We start from the raw sequence: 23,209 nt of genomic DNA on the forward strand, positions 1-23,209 counted from the left end.
CCGCTGGTTATCCACATTCACAGAGGGAAATGACGCTGAATTTTTTGTTTGTCACGGGGCCAGACGGATCGCGGTGGTGGTAATTGAAAAACGCCTTGCTTGATCAGCGCAGCGTTGGTACTTCGTCCGAATGGTATATATTCAGATGTGCTAAAAAATAAAAACAATTAAAAACGGTGGTTGATTCATCTGCCATTGGAATCAGTAAAACGCGAAAGTGATATGTGCAGCGAAATCTGCAGCTGAGCATGATTTGCTGGTCGGCGGCTGTCTTGTGGGTGTACTTGGCGAGCGACGTCCTGCTGGAGGGTTGCTTCAGCAAAGCTGTACTGGCGTCATTTCTGTGACGGATGTGACGTCAGTGAAATCTTGGGGTATCGCGGCATAAAACACTTTCGTGTTAAAATATAAAACCCGAGAACGAACACTATAAGTACCCTTTAGTATTAAAGGTTGCTGCCCCGCAAGAAGACCCTGTGTGCAGGGGTGCACCCTTTACAGGCCGCTTGCTTCGTTGTAGTGGCGTCACTTCCGTGACGGATATGACGTCAGCGAAACCTTCGTGTATCCAGGAATAAAAAACTTTCGTGTTAAAATTGGCCCGCATCTCCTCCTTTCGTTGCAAATGTCGATGCGACGAAAGACGATAGTAGACTGGCGCCCCTGCCAAGTAAATGCTTCCCTTCTCTTTCCCGCTCACCTCTCAGGCTATGTACTTCCTCTCCCGTCTCGTTCCCTTCAATATAACACGCTATAGGGCAGTTCAAGTCAATTTAAATTTACCGCGTTCTAAGGCCCCAAGTCGGGTGCCTCGATGCGAGCTCTGCAGTACGGCGGGGGCTCTCGTAAATCGAGGAACTCTACTACAATGTTTATAGAACCATGTTGCCCTTCTTCACGAGCGTTCCAAGCGGAACGAGGCGCCTATCTAGTGGAACCTTTCGTTGCTGTTGCCGTTTGGTTTCTGAAATGCTACAGGAGTTGTAGTAGCGCGGGCAACAGCAGGCGACGGTCTTCTGCAGTTGATGTGGTATATATAGCAAAAAACCAAGCCTCCATAATTTTTTTTAAAAAAGGAACACTGCAAGTACCACTTATGTAATAATTTTCTTCCTTATATTTGCGTAATGTCTTGTTCTTGTTCACCAATGTTGACAAGAATGAACACTGACCCCGGACTTAGACGTTTAGATTTGGCTGTGGGTATATAAGACTATTGCGCAGCTTCTATTTCGCTTTGGCCAAGTGGCTGAATCGAGTCACAAACAGACTGACAGGCAAACAGACAGACCAAAATGTCTGCGTTTAAGTAGCCCAACAAAGACTATAGTCTTTAAAACAAACTATTTTTTTGTATATAATCTCACATATCGCACGTCCCGTGTTCGGTCCAAACATATACGAAGCGCTCCCCCTGTCCACGCTTTCGGATGCCTCGGATGTTGCGCAACTTAAAATATTGGCGAGTTTTTTTTTTTTTTCTTACATAGAGTGCGTTCGCGCCAAGCGCGCGCCCCTTCGGCACACACGAGCCACGCAAGAGCATAGTTGGTCAGCAGCTAAAGGCGAAAGCGCATTTCGAGCTCGAAAACGATTAAAAGCTCTCGCCCATACACACACGCGCACACACACACACAAAAAAGCGAGCAAAAAGGAGCGGTAATAGGACCAGTATTGAATCGGTTCAAATGTAGGACGCAGCGGGCGAGCGCCCGATCCGTCCCGATACCGTTCCTCCGCGCAACTGACCTCGACCCTCGCGAGCGAGTCCGGCGCTGTCGTTGAAATCTCGCACGCTGTGGAGTGACGTCACTTTACTGTCCTGAAGAAGGACCCGGTGGGGTACAATGAACCTCTCCTGCGCACAAGTGAAATTGGAGTCACTGTCCTCACGGACGCCGACGTTGATGTAGTGGAAAGCAACGATTCGAGGGTGATGCCTAACTGAAAAATAATTGTGACGCGAACCTTCTGCGTGGCGGAGTTTTTGTTCCGTCGTTCGGCCCATGCACCTCATTGTGGTCCTAAAACATCATCATCATCAGTAGTAGTAGTAGCAGCAGCAGCAGCAGATGCAGGATGAACATCTCCCATTGACCTCCGACTGCTCCTGTCCTGCGCTATTCGAAGCTATGCTTTGACACCGAAATTGCCACCGGCCTCTCAAGTGCCTAATGACCTACTAAAAAGAATTAGGGCCATGTGTGGACATAAATTAATGACAGAAGAAGCGTGTTGTGTGTCCTTTTGGAAGTTCGGTTGCAAGTATACGTTCATTCGAGCGAGCAGCCCAGGCATTGCGAAAACGGGGTTTTAGTTCGTTTTATCGAACAATTCCTATGAAACAGGAACACACACAGAGAAGGATTTAGTAAAGCCAAAGAGGCCAGCGACGCTGCTTGCCACCTCCACCCCCTCCTTTAGAAACACACATGTAACGAAATCGCTTTATTCTAAGTGTTTCATGGTCCACACGGTAGGGCATATAGATCAAATTAATTCCGATTTTAAGGAAATATAGCTTATAACGAAACCAGTCTCTTGCTTCGACGACTTCGTTATAATGAGAATTCACTATATCTATACCGTACTTTTTCACCAAGCCACGACAATAACCTTTCACAAGCACTCTCCTCGGTACCTCTACATAGTGTAGCAATTTCGTTCAAAACTATGCAACAGTCTGGCAATCCCTCCTGTTTCTTTTGGGTGTGCAACGAAACACATTCGTCTTATCGGTGTCGCGATGCATCCGAGGTCTTCTTTCGAAAAGGCACGACAGCCCACCATGGCAGCTGCAAAGCGAAGCGTTCGAAAACAGGGTGAAACATGCCTAGTATTTGTCAAAAGCTATTTCGACGGCACTTGGGTCGTAAAACGCCTTTACACATGTGAAAGGGCCGCGAATAAGCTGTGGGTTTTCAGGCATGTATGTGAGTGTGTGTGTGTGTGTGTGTGTGTGTTGGAGAGGGGGGGGGGGTAGTTGTAGACATACCGTTTGAGTACCTTCCGGAGCAGAGTCTAGCATTCCAGCTAACGGCTTTTTCATAATCTAGGGTCAATTGTTACGAGAAGGGTCCTCAAACATCCCCGCAGACGGATGCACAGTCTTATACTCTTGCTTTATTGTATTGTTCATTCTCTTGCGGACCGGTTGTCGCCATCGCGCGCTTTTTCGGGTACATCACCTACCTTCGTTATGCAATAAACAGAAAACAGCATTCAACGTACGATGAAATGGGCGCCGACGACACATAAAGGGCTGTAGAGGGCCTATACCCGGAAAATATACTATACTGCAAACAACACCTAACCGGAAACTGCGTCATAACTTGTATTGTCGCCACAGTTTCGAACCGACTCCAGGGTTTTATCTGCACCCGGTGCTTTTCACACAACCTCTGCTCCCTCGCTGTCGACTCCCTGCGGCCGCAGCGGGATAAACTTTTCCGTCGTAAACAAGCCGAAACGGGTCGGCCTCGGTTGTTAACTTCGGCGTCGTCTGTAAGTTTCAATTGAAAAGCGCGCCGCCATTTTGTTCTCCTGACCCCACAGATCGTCTGCTCATTTTGTGCCCGTTTCCAGGCCGTCGCTATGCGGAGCGCGCGCATAATCTTCTGCTGCTACCGCCGGTCGGTCTCGGAGCAGACGACGCGATACGAGCTGGTCGTGGAACGCGTCCAAACGAGCCCGCTTTCCCACGCTTTCGCCGACACCGCGATTGCAGTCGGTTGAGGAGAAAGCTCCGTCGCTATATGGCTTATTATCCAGCGTTGCGACACACTAGCGGGCGCCTGCGAGAGCGCAGTTGTTACTGTATTACGATGCGATATTAAGCAGCAGACGACACAAAAATAAAACTGCCTGTCTTTCGCGAAGTGCCCGAGGGCCGACGTCTCAGTTCCCATAAATCAGTCACACCTAATATCGTTCGCTTCGATTCGAATTAGTCAAACGCTTTCGATAACACCAGAGTTACTTGGACAACCCTACGCCGTTTCTGCAGACGATAAAAAAAAAACACCGAGTACGAAAATAAATTGAATACAGAAAGCGACGGAGGGAATGCAAGCGCCCCAAAGCGTGACGAAAGAAACCGTACGGCTGTGTAAAGGCTCCAATAATTGCCAGCCTTTTGGCGCTATAGCTGCGCTATTTTTTGCCGCGTCGGGAACGAACACCTCTGTATGAAAAGGGTACGGCTACGAGCGCTGAAAGCAGTGCGCGCCATGCCGTAGACCTTAGTATGTGGGCCGGTTCCAGTAGCGTTTACACTTCCCCGCACCGTGCAGTATATACGCGAGTCTTCCAATCAGAGCATGAAACGTCCGGCGAGCAGTCGCCTTTCCCGTTCACTTAGCTACAGCGCGCGGGTTTTGTTGCTTTATAAAGGACATCACTTGGGAGCCGTGTAAGAAAAACCGGCCCGCCGCTGACGGTCTGTTTGGCACGCCGAGCGAAACGGTGAATCGGTGTGCTCCAGATAGGTACGGACAGCCTTTCCGGACGCTGTGTGCGAACTCAACTCAGCGGTGTTTTCTCTTTTTTTTTTTTCTTTGAACGCTGCGAGCATTAGCTAATTTTCATGAATGAACTTCACTCTCCGTTTCCCATGCCACCCCCCCCCCCCTCTTCTCTTCCTGGTCTGAATGAAAGGATTTTTTATTAATCCGAAGCTGAACCGTTCCGGATTATTTGGCTGGTAAGCACGACCAAATAAAGGATTGAAAAGAAGCAGTGCTCTTCTGCGCGCCTGAGCACTTGTGAGCGGTCGTATTTTAAAAAGATCATGAAGATTACTTACACCCACGTTTTGTTTCAAGTAACAAACTTTCGATATTCCGCTCCAATCCATTTAAATCACGACGGATATTGTGTAACGCCTACGATAACATCAATAACGTTGACAAATTTTCAAATTTTCATGCAACGTCGGTAGTGACGTCATTGGTCGGGTACAATGACGTTACTTGCCGGGTAACAGAGTAATATGTTTGCTTAGTCCTTGCCTACTCGTACTCCAAATCCGAGGCACCACTACAATCTCGCAACAGTTTTTAGTAGCAGTACCGGCAGCCAACGTTGACACAAGCAATAGTCCCTGTGGTGCCATAGAGAACGCGCAATAAATTGAGCGGTAGTCGCCGACTTTCCTTTGTTTATCTCATAAACTAGCTTAATCGTTCGAAGTTTGCATTGAAACTCACATGACTGTTATGCTGACGCACTAATCTTTCGAATGAGCCAAACCAACGTTTTGTCGTTTTATCTTAATGATCTCAGGCAAACATCTTCGGGAATCTGATCTTCAAATATGATGCATGATGTTCTTTTTATTTTCTAGCGCGGGAAAGCTTTTGAAGGTATTGTACTTTGATCCAATTTGCTGAAATAAACGCGTTTCCTGAAACGAGTAATTTGGAAAACTAGGAAACGAGTTTTCGCTTAGTTAACTATGCGTTAGTCACACACCGTTTTGCAGACACTCCCGCCTCGCCGTATATAAATCAACGCGACAATGACCTCCGTGGTGCTTTAATAGGTTCTTAGGAAGAAAAACATAACAATGTGTGGAACAGCGCGAAACACCAGGCATAGATGAACTTACGAACCGAAAGTAAGATACCCGCATGCATAGCAAACTCAGCATGCGGGCAGGGGTCGGTCAACCGGGGGCCGTGCCCCACTCTCTCCACCGCGCCGTAGAAATAAGTTACCCCGGGCCAAAGGTCTGTAACCTTGACTTCTCGCGCCAAGTCGCGTCGCCTCGGTGCGCCCTTAACCCAGTTACACGTCACGGACATTAATTATCTCAGGCTGGCCACAGCCAGCGACATTTTGAACTCGAAACAACAAAAAGAAAAGGATCTGGCAATGGCTGAACTGGCGGGGTTGTCACGGCTCTTGCGGGAATGTTCGTGTGCTTTGAGGGGAACCGTACGCGCCATGCGTTGGAGCGCCCTCTTTGGTTCGCAGCCGCAACCTAGCGTCCGTTGTCGTCGCTTACGGAGAGTTCTGCAATCTTTTGCGGGGCTGTGCCGGGACAAAAATGTTTTAAAGCGAAGCTCTTTATGACTCTCTATAGTGGCGTTCGTTCGAGTAAAACGAACTGCAAGAAAGACAACTTTACGCAATGGGTATCCCAAAACGACGACGACGACGACGACGACGACGACGACGACGACGACGACGACGATGATGATGATGATGATGATGATGATGATGATGATAAGCGAAAGCACATTAAGCTCTTCAAGAAGGAAAAAAAACGTTTCTGTGGTCGGAATAAATCCTGGGTCCCTCGTGTCATGGATCGGACGTCCATCCGAATACGCCCTTCCGACACGGTCGCAGCAGTTTGGGAAAAGCTTCGTGTTTTAATCATCTTTCTCTTAAAGGGACCATTAGGACAATATGTAAGTTTAATTGGTTCATTAAGAAGGCTGCTTTGTCCCGATAAAAACCGTTAACATTTCTTATCGCAAACTGCGAACAAATGATGGAGATGTTAAGGAAGACAGATGAAGCAGTGGCGACTCCCCGTCCACTTACCGGCGACTTGTCTATGACGTCACAGACTCTTGTGACGTCATAGATTTGTGCGATTGGCGGCCGACGACCAAAGCCGCCGCCGAGAAATCTGAATGGGCGATTGTTGTGGCGTTTCTAGCCTCGTTTGATCGCACCAACTGAATGCTAAACGGGCAATGAACACACCGATAACCACTATGTTTTAGTGCTGGCCCTTATTACGTCACTCCTGCCCATGACACGTGACTGTAGCGCAAAATGTAGAAGTTTTTCAATACTTCTTGCGTTTTTGTGGTTAAAAAACGTCTCTCGTGGCTAGGAGCTGAGTGTGGTACTGAAGCTAAAGCTCTTTCAAATTAAAGAAATTTGTATTTTGTTTGCATGACCCCTTTATTAAGAAAAGGGAACTGCAGATTTTTGTTTAAATGCCCAAGCATTCGTAGGTGGCTTCAAGAAGGAAACCCACCGGTCCCCCTGTCCAACGCTTGATAAGTCATAGTTTCGTCGCACACGAAAATGCTATTAATTCTCCTTTCACCGAAACGTTGTTTTTACCACGTTTAGATTCTGCCCCTCCTGCTTGGGCCTCTGGCCTGCAGTATTCCGCGAATAGATAAATAATATAAATTAAAGGCTCTAGGGCCGCTCACATTGTCCATGAAAAAAAAAGAAAAGATGTCTTATCACCAAAGCACTTGTGCGCAACAGTGAAGCCGACTAAAAAAAAAAAAAAGAAATGTCTTACCCCCAAAGCACTTGTGTACAATAGTGAAGCCCACTATAAGTGGGATCTGCTTAGAGTACGTGATAGGGATACATTGGGTTTTATATAGGTTTTTATGAAAAATCTTAGTGCCTTTATATTTTGATATCAAACTGCCTAGTTTTCCCTGAGAAAAAAAAAAATGTCTTTCGAGAAATTCACTGCTGCAGAGGAGTGCAGGTGGCTTCAACGAGGTTTGATTTATAGCGCTCCATATACTATGGGATTTTCAGGCATCAGACACTTCTTGAGTTAGCGACCAAACTAACAGACCTGATTAGCAGAAGTTCGGTAGCTCACTCAACTTAATTGCTGACCACAAAAGACATTTATTGTAGGAAAAGGATAATAATGTTTTTTTTTTCTTCAAATTTTGTGCTGCACATTTTTTCCCATCCTTCTCGTGCTGCATGGGCCCTGAAGGGCCTGCAGTATGTTGAAATAAATAAATAAATAAATAAATAAACAAATAAATAAATAAACAAATAAATAAATAAATAAATAAATAAATAAATAAATAAATAAATAAATAAATAAAACATGAGGTCAGCAATGACGTAACTGAGACATACTGAAGTATAGCCATCCAAGTGTTAACCACACGTTAGCATTCAAGCGACGCAATCAAACGTAACTAGAGACACCACTACAATCGCACAGTGATGTTGCCTGGCGGTGGCTTCAGCCGGCGGCCGCCTATTGCACAAACAAGATTCGGTGACGTCATAAGGACTCAGCGAGAAAGGGGATCGTCAGTCGCCAGTACGTCATCTGTTTCTACAATATATCGCTTAGATAGTGGAAGTTTGCGTTAAAATTGGAATCATTGCTGTTGAGTTAATGCAGACTTTTGAATAATCCGAACTAGCATCCCAGCAAACCACTAACATCTCTGCGACATCCCAAAAATACCTGATGGTTTATGTCCCAGCAGCATATCCATTAGATATCCGAGGTACAGGAGATATTTTCATAAAAAATTTTCTATGTTAACAAGATGTTGTTGGTACGTTATATTCGTGCGTTATTTTGACTATGTTCAAGACGTACTCTCGATGTAGCTGATATTCTTTTCATGGACGCTATTTAGACACATTTTGATGACATAGTTCAGACGTTGCTGGTATTTTAGTTTTTTCGTACATGTCTATCGCAGTTACATTTATTTTAGCTATATCTGCTATACCTTATTTTCAAACTCCCAGTTGTACTTTTTTAAGGTTACCTAGGGGTTTGGTACGTGAATGTTCGAGTTTTGTAATCCACGAATACTGCTTTTTGGAAATATAAATGCGGAGGCCGTTATAAATATATCTTGCCTCTATGACCCTTTAACCAAATATCTGAATGACGGTGTACAGCGTCTTACAATGACTGCACAACCCTTGCATCTATTTTTTTTCCCTTCTGGTTTCGTTGTTAGGCAGTTCACAAAGGCACAACGAACCACGCGAGTCGTGCATCAGCTGCGTCCACTCAGCGGACCTGTCGTCTGCTACGCTAGCGCAGACGACGTCGTTTTGTTCTTTATTTTCCTTTTTACTGTCACGCGTGTCCGAGTCCCCGCGTTTGGTATGCAGACGCCTGGCCGCTGGTAAAGGGCATAACCCCCCGCGTACGCGACCGCGAAGAACTTTAGCGCGGAAGTCAAAGGTCACAACACCCTTCGAAGGGAAACGGAACGCGCTCTTGACCCCAAAGCAACCATCGCGTGAGGGGGCAGCGACAGCAGACGACAAGAAACACGCGGGCACCCGACACAGCGATGGTGGCGCCATCTCTCGCGCAGGAGTCCTACTACGTTACTCCATTTTTTTTTTCATCTCTTTTTGGGCGCTCAAGGAAGTCGTCGTAGCTTGCTGCGAGTTAACCTAATTAACAAAAAGACTCACCCTAAACAATGCGAACACTTTCACAGCCCGGTCTATCCAGATGGGTTTTTTGTAGGCTATTTCTTGCTGTGCTACCGGCACGGGCGAAAATTAAACGCACTGCATTCCTTTTCCGAAATTTATAATATAACAAAAAACGCGTTAAGGACCCCAGACACAATTCTCAGAGCGAAGCGTATTTGGCCCTCGCAGGGCTCTTTCGACATTCTCCGGGCGTAAGAGGGCCGCGGTAGTTGAAGGCTAATTACGTCTTCTGTTGAGCAGCCCCCTAGGCACGATGACCCTTTAACACCCGAAAAGGAAACTCGCGAGCGGCACTGCATGTTGCGAATAAGCCAAGAGAACGTGTGTAAAAAGAGCGAAAAAGAATAAGACCGGGCTCCTTATTCAAAGCACGACCAGCGTGCTCAAATTAGCCGCGCTATTTTCCGCGGACGCCCCCGGACAATGCATGCGTCGTTTTCACTGAGGGGAGGAAATTAACCGTGCTGGGTTAGCATGGCAGTGCAGCATAAGTCGTTGCGGTGGTTACGCGATTCACACAATAAAAGAGAAAGAGAAGGGAAAACTCTGCAGAGACAATGAATGACCTTCGTGGCCTGTGGCTATACTCTCCCGGTATACAGGGATTCGGATCTCCGTTGGCGGTTCCCAACTTCGTTTGACCCGTTTGGTTTATAACGAGGCTCTAAAGACGACGAGCGTGTTGCTGTAAACTAGGTTGCGCACAATGACTCCAGCTGAAATAATTAAGACCTGGCTTCTGTATTAACTGCGAAATAAAAAAAAAAGAGTTAGACGCAGTTAGGGTGTGATAAAGAGAATCTCCATCACGGCTTGCACTGCGAGACATACTTCTCGTGGTACCCGACGTACGAAAACTGGACCGTGTACTCCCTCGCGGTGAATAGGGCTTCGTCTTGGCTTTCAGACCTGAGACCAGCCACGGGCCGTATGGGTCACCTACGAGGCTAAAATGAACTCGACGCCCTGCAAAGACGGTAATACACTGAAAGGACACCGAAATGATTCAAAGACGCGAATGCAGTTGCACTAGTTAGGAAGAAGCAGTAAAAATATGGCATGAAAACCAATTTGAAACAGCAAAGTTAGATCCTCCTTCTCCTCTTCCTCCTCAGCATCATAATCATCGCAGTTATTATTATTATTATTATTGTTGTTGTTGTTGTTGTTGTTGTTGTTGTTGTTGTTGTTGTTGTTATCAGCAGCAGCAGCAGTAGAAGCAGCAACTAGTCGGACGACATAGGCAGGATACCGCAAAGAGTCGTAATGTATACGAGCAGGTGCATGGTTCGTGGAAAGGAAATGTTTTATGGTAACACAGGTAATATTTTTTTGGTATTTTGAAGCTGGGTTGTACAAACCAGCGCAGGCTAATTATTGCGAGCGATACATTTTTTACTATTATGTTCCTTTTATTAAATCGAATGTTACTATGCGATAATCGAGCACAACCGGTGCACAGATAGGGCTAACTTCTCTTTATCGTAACTGTCATCTTATGACATCCCGGAGCGCAAGTAAATTGCAGTTATAAGCACTTCTTCGACCGTCATCAATATCGGGTTGCTTGTTCCCAGCGAGCGACTTATACCCATATCTGAGACGATATATATGACGCGACACATTTTTCGCGACGCGGTTGTCCGTGAGCGTTCACCGGCTGATACTTCGTCCTAATGCGCCCTCATTGATTGATTGATTGTAGGGTTTAACGCGCCGACGCAACGCAGGCGATGAGGCGCGCCGTAGTGGAGGGCTCCGGATTAATTTTGACCACCTGGGGATCTTTAACGTGCGCCGAAATCTCGTGCACACGGGCGTTTTTGCTTTTCGCTTCCATCAGAAAAGCGGCCGCCGCGGCCGGGAATCGAACCCGCGACCTCGTGCTCAGCAGCGCAACGCCTTAGCCACTGAGCCACCGCGGCGGGTTAATGCGCCCTCAACCGGGTCAGTTAACTGTTGAAACCGGGTCAGGTAACAAACAGGTAAGCGCGCAAGTGCGTTCGAACGGAACCGAGCACCGTGGAAAAAGAATGTTGAGTCAAAGGTCAGTCAAACGAGCGCACTAGCACGAACAGCAGACAATACTTACAGCAGACGACAGAGTCGGCCGCCGAGCTTCCAAGGTTGCCGACCTTGTTTTGGTTCCCAGCTTGTTCGCACGCTTCTTTGCGCATCTCCCACCGCCGCTTCTGTGCCTGGCTTGGTTCCTTCGATATATTACAGCTGCCAGGCAGAAATTGAGAAGGGGAGAAGGAAAAAAGGTCCGAAGCAACGCGTCTTCATTTGCTACAGGCATTCTGTTTCTTGGCCCGTCAAAGCAGGTGAAGCCATCGCCGAGGAAGAAAAGCATACTCGGCAGTTTCTTTTTTTTTTTTCTTTTCTTGTTGCCCTTGTTTATTTTTCGTCATGTTTCTTCTCCTCATTCGCACTTTTCTTTCAGTTCCGACTTCTCCTTCCCCTAATTTCCTCCAGCGTGCTTCTCCCACGAAAGTCCTCGCTGCAGCAGACGACGCGAAACAAACGAGCAGACGACACTGCGACGAGGCATTTCAGAATGTATACCAGTAGCTTGGTTCCCATTTTTCCCACGCATTTCCGCTATCTCCCCTCGCTCGGTTTTCCCGCGCTCAAGGAAAGCGCCCGAGCGCACCCTCCTGGCTGACGCCCGGTTCGTTACCTTCTGCAGGTAAACCCGCCCCTTCCGCTGTCCGTTCTGGGACTATGGCGGCAGTTCAACTCTCCTGTCGGGTACCGAATCGTTTTAGGGGCGAAGCACATTAGGACCTCGCTTTGTCCGGGGCTTGGCGTCCGTGTACACAGTGTTGCGCATGCGCGAGGAGTATTGGATTGGATTGAAATTGATTGGATTGGATTGGATTAGATTGAATTATATCGGATTGGATTGGATTGGAATTGTATATGCTGTACCCACGCTTTGTCACTCATTAACATGCGCAAATGGGCAATGTCACGGGTGATTTACTGTAAGAACGATCCCCAGTGCTTCGCCCACTCGTCATGATACACTTCGTGGAGATGCGTGAATTTTTTTTCCTACAACCCCGAGGTCGCCTCACTTGCAGAGGCTGTACAAAAAGGACGTGTGTCAAGGGAACTCGCGTCGTCCGAGAGGTCCTAATCGCCGGTGTTCAAAGCTGCGCCAGAGTCCTTCAATACTTTTCTGGTCGCGCAACTCCGCCGTAACGCTAAGGGAGAGCTTCGTGCGCTGCCTAAGGGGGCCGCACCGCGGCGCTGGCGTTGATCGGGGAGCGGCTGGGGAAGCGGTCAGAGAGCGTTCGGCAGGGAACGGACGCTCGCCGCGTACGCTTTACTTGTCGTGTGCCACTAAAATGGACTTGGCATGCGGATTCTCCGAAGTGCCACCTCCTTAGAGAAGCTTTACGGTACACAGCTGCGCAATGCGCAGCACCACACATTGGTGACGAGGGTATGAAACCTGCGTTCCAAAACGTCATACACGCATAACGTCGCGCCGGCACCTGCGACGACTGTGAACAACGCGGGAAAACGCCGGAAAATTACTTGACGTTATAACCACGCTCGCCGATTCTGAAAAGTCGCTGCAGGGTTCGTTGCCCGCTTGGACTCCACAGGTCGTAGTCACACTTCCCACACCTTAAAGCGTAAAAATTTCACGGCCCATGAGTCACGGGCTCCCTAAATTAAAAAAAAAATGTTTTTCGCCGTTTGCTGTCCTTTACAAAGCCATCGTCCCCACATTTCACGATATTCCGCACGGCGATTCATTCTGTCTCCGGAAAACCTCCCGCAGTTCGAATTTCCCGCGCTGTTGAACCGGTGCGAAATGCGGACATGCACCTCTTGTCTCGGTCCACACCCCTTACAGCGGTGTTCCTTGTTTAAAGCCCTGTGGTCCACCTTTGCTTCGCCCCGCCCATTCATAAGGCCTCCCCCTCGTAACGTGCCAATATTTCACGATACGAATTCAGTAAAAAAACGTATTTAGCTCAGATCTGACGGCCGAGCTGCATGGGGTGTCAATAAGTTCACGTTTACGCTTGTACCGCTAGAAGAAAAAAAAAAGCCCTCCAAGACTGGGACATCCACACAGGAAGTGAGGAAGGGGAGATATAAGATACGACATGAAGGTTTAGAAAAACTGAGTACACGAGCTAAGAAAAATATACAACAAAAAAGAGTTGCGGAGGTGCGGGGTTCATCTATGGACACTATTCCATTGCATAAGCCTTTTAGCCCCTGTGGAGGCTGGGGGGGGGGGATAAAAAACAGGAAACGGGGTATAATAATAATAATAATAAAAAGATGGTAGGACTACTTTCCCCGTCAAAACAACAAAAGTAGTCCTATACGAGCTCACGAAAAAACGAAGAGTGTAACGCAGCACAAGCGAGGAACATCCTTGTCTTCTTGCAGTGACCCTGGCTTTGGATCGCTTTGGATCGGGACACGTCGGTGGCAGCACCGACGAAGCAGCAAGAAGCGATGGTCGTAAACCACACCCTGAGTATATTCTAGCGAAAGCGAACTGTGATGGGTAACACGCTGCGTGTGGAAGAAAAGACGTCCTCCTCTGCGCCCTCTCTCTCTCGCACTTCGACGAGTTGGAGCCTTTTCAGGAGCCGACCGCATGACTTCATCGTCGCGTACGAAAACCCTGTTCGGTATGGCTTTTCATGCGCGGTTGGGAAGGAGGGAGGCAGGCGGATCGGTTTTTTTACGACCGTTCAACTCTGGTATTTCTGCACCGCGCAGCCAGGGACACGCTAGTTGCGTGCACCCACACCGAGGAGGCTGCGAAAACTGTGGAAATAGTACGCCTGTATCGTACACAAAACCAGTGATGTTCCACGCGGGGAATTTTTCCTTTTTCAGGAAATTGGCGGCTGTAATTTCGGCCAAAAGGTAAAAGGAAATCTTTAATAGATGCAGGGACTCTTAGGAGCCATGGAGTTAAAAGGAAAAAAAAAAAAAAAAAACCGGACCTCGCATCATATGTTACTTTGTTTTCTTTTGAAAAGTTCTCTTAACACTTCGTCGGATTTTTGTTCAACATATCTGCAGTCGTTTTCGCGCAAGCCAGAAGCATCCAAGACCGCTTCCAATCCACTTCATAAGACGAGGGAGTATAGAGGAAAGAATACCCCACGAGAAAGAGCTCGTAAAGCGTAAAGCAGCGGCGGCTGAAGGCCCTGTTCGCCTGTTCACATGTATTCCTGCGCAATATACAAAAAAGTAGTTCTGGTGCGCCTTAGACCGCGTGATGTGAACAAGAGATGGCCCCAGCAGTCCCGGAACTGCGCTAAAATTACCTCAATTACTCAACGATTTCTTGTTCCTTCTCACATGGGCTGTTTTAACTTAGAGCTTTAGCATGGGAAGTAAGCGTGCTGTTTGGTATAAAACGTGAAATGCATAGTCAAATGCTGCTCATCAGCATATGTAGTGGAATTTAGTTCACTCTGAAGCTCTGATTCTCTGGACGGCGCCTGCGTCTGGAAGGCTACGTAAAGTAGACATATATGCGGCGCTGACTAACTCCCAAAACCAAACAGGATTCCACGTAATAATCAGTCAGCTGCAAAAAAAGCATGCAGAGAAATTAGCAGGGAATTCTTGAGAGACCTGCAGGGAAAAAACGCTGAAAATAGCGTTTGCTGGGCAAATGTCGACGACAGGCTATCGTCTTTCGTCGACATTTGCAACGAAAGGAGCAGACACACGGCAAATTTTTTGGTTAGAAAACGTCTTGCGTGGGTGGAACAAAGCTGAGGGAGTTACCAAAGGCTAGTTCTTTGAAAAGAAACAGAGTTGTAATTTATCTTCATGGCTCCTTTAATGAGCTTTCGCACACTTATTTTCCTTTTTGAGTTGATTCTTTTGCCGGAGTTCGGATGGTCATTTTAAGCTCCTTGGCCGATCCCGTTGCACGTGCCATCTAGTGGTCAGAGTGTGCACGAGCATTAGAACTCGCCAAGTTATTTCGAAGTTCTGTCGAATTGCCCAGTAGTGCCGCTGTATTGAGAACCGATAAGGTGCAGGTTCGAATCCCACTGGGGCGTGATTTCGTTTCTTTTTTGTGACAGAAGCGATTGGAGGAACATAGCGGACGCCTTCGTCCTGCCGTAGCCGCAGACGTGATGATGACGACGACGACGACGGTGATGATAATGATGATTAGTTTTTTTAATAGAAGATCCATGTGATCTCGCTGTGAGAAGGCTTCCAAGTGCGTCAAGTGCAGCCGTTTGCAGGTGAAAACAATGAGTTGAAGCAACAAAGCAACGAAAAGAAAGGAATGGAGCCCAACTACCAGCAATGTGGATATCACCAAACCACGCGGAACACGCTGTGCGAATAGTGTACAGGACAGCTAACTAACGACGGATAGGCAAGATAGCTAAGATAATTAGTTATTTTTGTTTATTTCTAGTATGCACACGTGTCCCTTGCGCATAGGCGGAAAAATCTCAAAATGAACATTTGGGATAGAGTGCTACGCCTATACCTTGTCAATCTGCGCCAACCTTCCTCTGCCCGCTGATAAAATTCAAATTTGAGTTTTGCGCGCCAAAGCAGCGCATGGGCTGTAAGGAGGGTGGTATTGAAAGAATTCGAACGAAGCTAAACCACCGCAGAAGTCTCTAACGAGCGCGAAATTCCGCATGTCCGCTGCCTCAATCATGAGCTTCCAACTGTACATAGCCCCCCTCCCCCTAACCCCTTCCGAAAAGTTAACTGCTAGGTCGAGAAAGGGTTCGCGCACTTCTCGAAAATGTTTCCATTACACGGAGCGGCACTAAATGTTGGACTGCGCCTCGCAAGCACTGCACGAAACTTTGTGTGTTCTGACACGCGCATATGAGTAACGCATCTCGCGCGGCCACAGTTCAGGTGGAAAGGAGGTCGCTCAATACCACCGTTGCTTCAGGCGACGTCTTCCACATAAATTGAAGGCCTTCAGGCACAACTCAACCGCAGTTAAACGGGAGACCCACTTTCTCTACACTTCCTAATAGCTGTTATATTTAAATGACTGTAGTGAGACGGCTCTTGCCGGTCTCTGTATTGGAGAAAACGAGGAAACGCTGATGTGGAGGCCTGCATGCTTATCTAGAAGGCGTTGCGTCTTCAATCGACGAATGCCGATGGAAGAGGATGCAACATTACCGTCCCACTTAGGACGTTCTCCCCCGTAGCAGTCGTTCGTCACAGCGGGGTACGGACAGCTCCGCATCCGCGCAAGAGCCCCTTCCTTCCCACATTGAAATATGTGAAGCAGATGAGAGGGCGATACGCGAAACAAGAACGAAAACAACAACAAAAAAATGCAATGGCAAGGGGGTGCCGAGAAGCGAGACCATCTTCGAACGGCTTGCTCGAAACGTTCTTTCAAAACTCCCGCCTCCTTCAATCTGCACGCCGCCTTGCTTGTGGCGTTGATCGTGGTTCGATGTCAAGCACGCGGGGGAGAGAGGGGGGTGCATGCAATCTCAATCGGGGATGTTACATGAGACGTGTGTCATTAGAGCACAAAAGGAACGTCGGCTGCATGCGTGTCAGTGGAGTATCCGGGCCATCGAGAATGTCTTCCCAGTGCAAGCTCGTCACTTTCTTCGACGCGCGCGGCATTGTTTTAAGATGCAAATTTATTATCTTTAGAGTTGAACGACTTCGAGTGAAAAGATTTGGCGACTAAACGCTTGACACACTGGCTCTCTCCTGTCTTCTGTTAGAAGCTGTCTGCTGCGGGTGATCTGAGGAACCTTTGCCGGGAATGTTCCCACGACACCCGCTGCCTCCTGCATGCCACCCATGATGTGAGGTCATTCGCATATATGGTGTGGTTGAGGTTCTCAATCCTATTCGGTTTCTCAGGGAGGCCTATAATCACCATGTTGAAAAGAAAAGGGGATAACACCGAGCCTTGCGGCGTTCCTCTGTTAATCATATCGAATTCCTTCGATTCGATTTCTCCAATCTTTAGTTGGCAGTTCAGAAAAAAAAATTAGCAGTGGCTTAGCTCGGCTATGCCAGGATATACGTAGCGTGAGCTAAGGTTCAGCAATGCAATCCAATCTAATCCAGTCCAGTCCAGTCCAGTCCAGTCCAGTCCAGTCCAGTCCAGTCCAGTCCAGTCCAGTCCAGTCATGCTCCTCGCGCATGCGCAGCACGGCTCTCCAGGAGCCACGCGAAACGGATATAAAACGGCTCCGGCGCAGCATTAGACTGGGCTACTGAGCGACGGAGGCGCACAGCTGGGCACGCGCCGGCGCCAGTGCGTCTGCCGCGGCTATGACGTCACTCCTCTGGAAAGCGCAGACCGGCGAATGTGCAGACCCAATTTTCTACACACCCGTACTCCAATTGGATTGAATTTCCCATCCAATACAATACAAACCAATTTGATCCAATCCAATCCAGTCCAATTCAACCCAAATTCAATCCAATCCAATCCAATGCTCCTCGCGCTTGCGCAGCACGGGCCTTCAGGGTCCACGCGAAACTACTCAACCTCGGCCAGTGTAGCTAAACTAAAGCTGTTCCTCTCTCTCTCCCACGACACCCGCGGAGAAGTGCGCCGACCTAACGTGAGTTCGCTTTTAAGTACTCCCGAGGACACACCAGTGACACGTCTAGCCACAGACAAATGAAATGAGACCACGAAAAAAAAAAAAACTAGGTGTGAAAAAGAAGACGATGTTATACGCATTCAGCGCAATCTCGTTTCAAAACGCGCCCGCGCGTTGCCATCCGGGTCCGTCGCTTCAGCGGAGTGGTACACTAGACGCGCTACTGTCGTTCTTTAATTGTACCCGAGTAAAGGCATCGCGCAAATTCCCCGCACAGCTTTGCATGACCTGTCAAATTATTCGGTAGGCGCTGCACAAAGAAATTTCACGCAGAAGCTAATCGCTTAAAGCATAAAGACCACTTTCAGTCAAAACACAGCCATACAGTCGATTTACTCCGTGAAGCTGCTGGACAGGTTCACACTTTTTTCGAACTAAAGGTGTAATCTTTTTTATCAAAATGGCGACTCTTCTTTTTCTAGCTTAACCCTGTTCTCACGTGCTCGCTTACAAACGCCAACTTGCCGGAACGTAGGCCACGTGATATCACCTTGCGAGGCCAATGTTTCACACTCCCCACGCTATAAATACCGAAGCGGCGCTTTTAAAAGGGGTGAAAGGCGCAATACAGGGCGGCAGACGATAAGAATACCGGTCAGTGAAAGGCTTAGCAGGTCCCCCGCGACGCGCATCGTTTGCAAGTGGAGCAGACGAAACGGTGGCAGACGACAGAATAGCAGACGACAGCCGCCTTGCGTTGCAGACGGAGCCGGTTTGCCGCCACGGCATCCGTATCTTACGTTCCTCCGAAAACCACGGCTCTCCCGACCTCCTCTCCCCGGCAGAGCAGTCGGGTGCACACACACACCGACCAGGTCGATTAGCCAGCGCGCTAATCGAGGCGCATCCAGCGAAGAAGCAACGCCGATAAGGCTCGCCGCTCGCAAGAGACCTCTCCTGACGGACCAATTTTTCCCACGCTCCGCGCGAACGCGTATCTCGTCAGCAGAGCGCACGAGTGTACACTCCTCCTTCGCCCTTCCTCCTTTCTCGACAAACTTCTCTCTCGCGCGCGCGGGTCTCCGAAAGCCAATGACGACATCTCTCTCCTTGCTGAAGAGACGAACGCAGACGATCGTCTGCTACTCGGCAGTGACACGCCGGGCACGTTTTTTCCACCGGAGCTCCGGCACGCGATCACCGAGGTCCTGCCTTGACGTCCGCGATGAAGACCGGTTCCCGGGATCGCCGGTGCACACGCGAGCACTCACGGCGCCCTTCTCGAGACGCTAGCTACACTATAGAACTTGGTATGGTCGCAACAACCGCCGTCTCCGCGCCCTCGGCAGTGAAATGTTGACCGGCCGGGGCATTTGAGATCGAAAGGGAGATCGCGAGTCGCTTGTACGCCTAGAAGCAATGCCCGAAATCAGGCAGGCAAGCATGAACGGACCGCGCCACCAGTAACCCATGGATGTCACTTTCTGGATGGTGAACCAATGAACGCCTCTTCAGATTATCCTCAGCACAAGCCGACATCGCCGAGATAACATACCTTGCCTATGTTTTAGTGCTTTCGTCGTCGTATGGTTGGTCGCATAAGAGCAAAGTACACGACTGTTTTTTTTTTTTTTTTTTGACCACAAACCAGAGACATTAAAGTGCGTGGCATTCGGTGCGTGAGTTGTATTTGTTGTTCTTGCATCGCCCTGTTAAGCCCCTTGCGTTGAGTCCGACTCTTTCTTTGAGCGCGACCTCTTTCAAAGTAAATGAGTTTCGTCACTGGAAACAGCAAGGAACAAATTATTTGTCCAGCTGCTCCGCTTTTTACGGGGCGACTTTGACAACTATTCCCAACGCCCGGATAAAAATGCCCGTGGGTCGTCTAAAAGTCCAAAAGATTCAGAACTTCCCAAAGATAACGTCATAGTTACACACTTAGTATACAAATAGTACTAGTAGAAAACGTTTATTAGAGCAAAAGGGGAAGGGAAAAGGGAGGTGGTGAAGCGTCCCTCCAGGATGCCTCTTGACCGGGCCGACTCGATGGCCCGAGGAATCAAGGCCCTCTGGCGGGCCGGATATTACAAACAACGTGTAATATTCTTTTCTCTTTCTGTTATCCAGCGTAACCAGCGTTACGTGACCGCATTCGTAGTTAGCGTTGTTCTGTATGGCAGACGCTCGGACACGTCGCACCAGAACGTTCCACGTCACGTGCTCCTTTGTCGATGCATCTCAAGATCGACTGCCTTCGACGCAGCCGGGAACAATTGCGACACTTAAAGCCGGGGATATTGCGGCACGGAAGGCGTTTTTCATGCATCTTCTGTCTCAAGTTACCCTTGCCATCTCTGCCAGCTTATTTAGGGCCGTCACTAACCCAGCATGTCACGGCGTCGCGTGGACCGTCTTGTTGCGTTGCGGCCTGGGCCGGGTTTACACGTTGAGGGTGCGTGAAAGTGCAACTTCGGCTCGGTGCAAAACGGCGCAAAAGGACGACGGATAGAAAATAAAAGAAGTACACAGGACGGGTGCCCCGTACCCCCTCCCGAACCACCCCCTCCTTTCTTAAGCCACTGGCCCCCCTTTTTCTCAATAAAGACTTATACACTGTCCGCCATCTTTCTGCGTTGCGTTACACCAAAATGAACAACTAACTCGCCCAAATTTACACTTTTTTGCAAGTTCGACGACGAGAAATGCCTGGCGAGCGAGTTGCGCATTGCTGACATCGGCAGCATTGCTGACAGCTACGCGAATTGGGAGAAGGCACTTCTTGTAAACACATGCAAGGAAAACGAAACTACGGGGACAGGGTGAAGGCCTACGCTGTGTCAACGATTTCTTGAAATGACTGTGACTGCGATGGCGTCCCTTTTTTTGGGGGCTAAAAGGTTCGTTTCAGCCCCCGTCGTGCACTTCGCGTTATGTTCATATCCTACCTAAGCGGTGTAGTCTTACCGACTTTAAAACCTTTAGTTTTTGGCTGATGCGAGGTGTTTTCAGGTTCAGTTAGCTTCTAATACGGGTCGGTTTATTGCGGTCACCAAGATCGGAATGGTTCCTGGCCTGTATTTGCGTGTGCCTCAGCTCGAATACTTCATTTTCCTTTTGTTTTGCTAGTAATAATGACAATGATGTGCTTCCAAATCATCATCATCATCCTCATCATCATCTTGAAACTGCAGTCCAACTTGCGGCTGTCTTTTTTTTTTTTGCTTTCATTCACGCATGCAAGTATGGTAAGAATGACGTGACAGAGGGCCACAGCAGAAAAGAAGTAACTGAAGCTAGCTTTGACTTAGCGACAATTGAATTCGTTATGATGTTATATTGGGGGTAACGGAGTTAACTTAGCAACTGGCTGTCGGAAAGTTACGCAAAATGTCTTGACGTTTCCTTACGAATTTGGAAAACCAACATAAGCGACGATTTTTTTTTTTTTTTTGCGTATGGTAAACAATCGACAATATTTTTTGCTCACATTGTTTGTGTATTTTAAACACTCATTTCCACACGCTCCTTGGGCAACGCCGTGCCGTGGAAATTGTTTGGAAAGGAGAAATAGAGAACAGGGGTGGGGAAGGGTGTGGTCCATGGACGATGTGGTTCCGTCCATTGCGATAAGCCTACGAATGGGACGAATGTATACGCAGCGTGTTCTACGTCTCGCGTGACGTATGGCGAGTGGGTTCAAACCATTCGCAGCATTGCTGGAGCCAAAGTTTCCCAGGGAACGTAGAATTTGGTCTCAAAGACTCTACGTACGGATGATAAGTTGAGCTGTCACCGATGTACCGCAGTCAATACAGATGTGTGCGTCGGAAAAAAAAAAAAACAAATTCAATATGGTAGCGTAACGCTAGTTCCCGATTAACTACGTTGGACACAAAGCTTCATGGTAGTTTTACGCAAATTTCCGGACTATTTAAGCCTTCGAGGTATCAGAGCGTAGTTAACACCTCTTACGCTTCCTCACCCAAATTTGGCGAAACCACACTTGTTTAACAAAAGCGAGTTTTTTTTTTTTTTTAAAGAATACGAATGTGTACAGTCGAGTCATTTGAAGAAAAATTCACTCACCTTCGCTGCGAAATACCAGCCACGGAACAGCTGGGGTATCCTTAGAACGGAACAGTCTAGGCGGCAAATGTAATCCAAGCGTGCCAGTCGTTCTGTGAACACTTCAACACACCGTACTCAACCGCACCACAGTAGCTTCACGAAGTTTTGGCTATTTTGAAGTAAAGAGTGATAAACGTCTCGAAGCCAGCGTCAACAGTAAAAGTGAATGATTCTCGTTGCTCAAGTCAAGGCCGGGGGGAGCTCAACGGCCCTCGGCAACTCTCTTGAAGATCACCCCGACACGATGGCGCCGCTTCGTATCACATCAACTTGGACTGCGCGCAAATCACAAATACGGAGGCTGGACGCGCGTTGGTCACCGCGAATTCACTCAAACAAAACAGTTCCGAGCGCCCCCAGTACAGGGAGAGTAGGCGGCAAAACTAGTTTCGGAGGTTAGCGCGTTCACACGACCAGTCACAGTCAAAACAAAGCCTGGACCGTCCTATCATTATAAACCAGGGCCGTTATTCAGTCACCCCTCGATAGCTGCTGGGAACAGCTTTAAGCGTAGCCACTTCATTATTTAACCCTGGATGAATCGAGCACACCTCTCCACACGTAATCTTCACACTGCGCGAGGTTCACACAGGCTAGCAGACGATGTGCGAGGTCAGCAGACGACAGTTTCACTTTGCCCCCGCCATGTTGTAATCCCCGAACGCCGTGCGCGCGAAGTTGGATGTTGCTAAAACAGTAAAAAAAGGAAGAAATAAAGCCACCGCACAACCAAGTTGTAAATCACGCTGTCAAAGTTGACCTCGATGAAAAAGCGACCAAAGTGCGTCCACTGTCGACGTCATCGGCGCTTCCCAAATCGGTAAGGTGAGCAGACGATCGTCACAGGCGATGCAGCCGGAGAAGCGATGCGGTCTTGCAGACGACAAACGCGCGGAGGATCGGGCGAGCTTGTTGCCAGACTGGAGCGCTTGCGCGTCTGCGCCTTGCGTCACAGTTCTTCTTCCCTCCATCACCGTAGCTTCTGAAAACGGCGCGCAAGGAGAACAAAATAAAAGATAAAACCCAGAGTGGCGAGAAAGAGCAGAAAGCGGCAGCCATAGCGGCTTCGGAGAGGCAAAGATAATTCCGGTGGCCGTTCCACCTCCCGCTATTTCTTTCACATCGCAGTGCTCGCGAAGGGGCCGTTATCGCCCGGCTGCGTCAACATTCCCGTGTTTTAACACTTTTTTCCCACGAGAACGGAGCTTCGGGTCGGGGCGGCCGATAGCGTAGCCTTCGCTTATCGGGTCCGCGGACGATAAGGGTCATTGTTGGCCGCCGCGACCCGCGTTGGC

General features: G+C 48.4%; 1 protein-coding gene across 1 annotated transcript in view; it reads right to left on the minus strand.

Annotated features, from left to right (window-relative positions):
- Window positions 1-22,786, minus strand: part of LOC144142757 (uncharacterized) — a 206,554-nt gene extending 183,768 nt beyond the window's left edge. The window contains exon 1 of the mRNA XM_077674455.1: window positions 21,873-22,786. The gene's annotated coding sequence lies outside the window, so the exon portion shown is untranslated. The remainder of the gene's footprint in view (window positions 1-21,872) is intronic.
- Between the last annotated feature and the right edge of the window lie 423 nt (window positions 22,787-23,209).

The sequence above is a fragment of the Haemaphysalis longicornis genome, unplaced genomic scaffold, assembly GCF_048455015.1.
Source record: "Haemaphysalis longicornis isolate Haplotype H1 unplaced genomic scaffold, Haemaphysalis longicornis Haplotype H1 scaffold_6, whole genome shotgun sequence".
In the NCBI taxonomy this organism is placed as follows: domain Eukaryota; kingdom Metazoa; phylum Arthropoda; class Arachnida; order Ixodida; family Ixodidae; genus Haemaphysalis; species Haemaphysalis longicornis.